The following is a 3,010-nucleotide window of genomic DNA, read 5'->3' on the forward strand; positions in this document are numbered from 1 at the left end:
TGACTGCTATACTCTATGGCAGTGGTTCTCAACTGGTGGGTACGGACCCGTTTTCGAGTGGGTCGCAGATGTGTGAGTGAAGAAAAAAAAAGAGATTTTTTTTATTTTTTAAGTCAAACTTTATTTTTGAAGGCCCGATTTTTCTAACGCTGTGCAATGCAGTCGGGCGTTGGACTGGAAATACGGAGACCGTAAACGGTTTTGAAAACTTCTGTCACGCAGTGATCATCTTCTCAATAAACATCTTTGCTGATGTTTTTTTTCGAGTCTTTCTGGCCAATCAGAATCAAGATTGTTGCCGGAAGTCCCCACGGAGAATAACTTAGCGGTATAACTGTTCTTTATACATCCATGGGTACAACTTCAGAATAAAAACACTAATGACATATGAGCCCCGGTTTGATGATTGACAGGTCACAGAACAATGGGAGCGATCTACCCTTACCCACAATTTAAAGTAATTCAACCCAGACTCTCTCCTCTTTGCTCTTCTCTCTGTGAGGAGCAGCAAGATGTCAGAACAAAGTGAAACACAAACAATGGCATAAAATATTATTAATATGTCGGATTGTAATACATTTATTTATTTTCTTCTCAGTGTACCAGAATGGCGTAGTTATATGTTAGTATTTCTAAAAAATCTCCTGGGGGTGAATCAACAGACCCCCCTTCTGGGGTTGGGTTTTCAGCATGTGTGCCTTTTTGTGTTATACAGTTCAGCTTTGATTCCATCATACTTTAGTTCTGTGAAGGGATATATGCACTGTACTTCACTTTAATAAATATTGTATGCTGCAAAGCGTATATATTACAGCAACGATTTTTTGTTGAATAGATTTGAGTGGTTCAAATTTCGGGTCGCGATTTATTGACAAAGAAAAGTGGGTCCCGAGACCTGACCAGTTGAGACACCACTGCTCTATGGCATATATCTATAGTGATACATCTCAAATGGAGCAGAGACCTTCACACTTTCCACAAAGAGTGTTGTTTTGGCTGTGTCTGCATGAGGACATTTAGCTTCTGTATACTGTCTGGTGGCTTCTTTGGCAGAGTGTATAAGGTCAGTGTGTGACTTTCAATATTAAGCATACAACACGCTATAAATAAATGCTCAGAAACATACAATGGAGGCAGCCGGAGTCAGTGTTGGATAATTGTTTTGTATTGGAGCGGCGCTAAGGTCAAAGACGTCTCTGTGGCTGTGGATATCACGTGTAAATCTGAAAGATAAAGGTTGTTGTTTAGGTGTTTTGAGTGTGGATCCTAGATTGTGTCTTGGATAGCAATGTCTGAAGGTTATTGCAAATACAGGCCACTATCAAGCTTTCTGCAGGTGTAGCGGCTTCTTATTCACTGAAGCATCTGTGGTGGCAGGTGCCCACTTGATAACCCCAGTCACCATCACACACACACACACACACACACACACACACACACACACACACACACACACGCTCAGCTGTGTTACATGTGAAATTAGGTAGCAGATGTCCTCTATACCCAATATTTGTGGGTTGGTGCATAAATATCTCCAGTCGGTCTCATCTGGGATTAGGGGCGAGACATGAGCTTCAAATATAGATCCATAACGATAGTAGGTCAGTGCGGACATTTGTATATATAAACATAGTCTCATTAGGGCTTTACACAAATTAAACTTGACGTTCGTCCATAAACACAGAGCATATGGCGGACATATGTGTAAATATAAAGAGGGTTTTGTTGTTAGATACAACGTTTTGTCCTGGCTGTAATATTGGATTACAGATTTAACAACCTTCTTAGATGTATGGAAGCCCATATGGGACTTTTTTAAAATAATAGTGTTGTCTTGACACAAAACATTTTATTTAACCAAAGCATTATCATTTTCCATATTTTGGTGTTATTTGAGTTTAAATTTAAATAAAAATGTAACTTTTGTTTTAACACTAGAATCAGGCATTTTATGACCATAATGAAATCGAAATGGTAAATCTGAAAACATTTGAGGCGTGTACCAAAATGTGAGGCGTGTACCAAAATGTACCAACATACATACAAAAAATACATATTCCATACTGTATGGAACATTTTAATGCTATTGTCAACAAAACGTTTTTATTTTGAAGATACCATTTAAATATTGTCCCCTATGGACTTCCATATAAAGTGTTCAGAACCCACGTAGCATGTTTAGATGCTTTCGGTGTATGCTACTTTCAACCTTTACTACAGTGGATTAAGAAAAAGGTAACTTGTGATTCTAATATAATTATTAGCAGCTATAATAACATGTAATATTTATATACAAAACATCTTTATAAAATATTTTAGATTTTTTAAGTCTTAACAGAACTAAATTCAGGTTCAAGGCAAACCGCACGACTAAAGAATCAAAAGATGGAAATCTAGAGAAGTTCTTTTATTCTTGATTTTGAAATCAAAACGTAACAAAACAAACTAAAAATAGAAAATAGAATAAATGTCCGTATTTAATGATCAGTGGCAGAGAAATAAAAGAGAATCTTCCGCCTGCTTTTTATCCCTTCAAAGTGTAATGCGAGGCAAAAGACTCCTTGTCCTTGTCAGTCATCCCAGCAGGGGGTCGGGCGCTGCCGTTGTGCAATGTCTTCACTTCATTTCCCAGAATTCAAATTCACTGAGATGTCAAGACATGCTTTAAAACATCGGTAATTGTAGATGAACAACAGCGCACAATAACTTTTCTCTCGTCTTTTCTGCTATGTGTGGGCTTCCTGTTGTGATTTATTATTGTCTTCCTGTAACATCTTGGGGGAACATGTCCCCTAATTAATCATTAGCAAAGATGTTAACATCACAGAAGATTGCGGATAATTCATGTAAACAGCAGATTTTTGGCACCGTGATCAATTTTTCATAATATCCCCTTTTTTGCCCGGAATGTGTTTGTAAAGCTCAGACTGGCGCTTAAGAAATACCAACATCTTTTATAAATGAGGCTCGTTGTGTTCAGTCTGAAGGCATTAGTATGCAAAGTCTGGAG

The sequence above is a fragment of the Gymnodraco acuticeps genome, unplaced genomic scaffold (genome assembly GCF_902827175.1).
Source record: "Gymnodraco acuticeps unplaced genomic scaffold, fGymAcu1.1, whole genome shotgun sequence".
Classification (NCBI taxonomy): Eukaryota; Metazoa; Chordata; class Actinopteri; order Perciformes; family Bathydraconidae; genus Gymnodraco; species Gymnodraco acuticeps.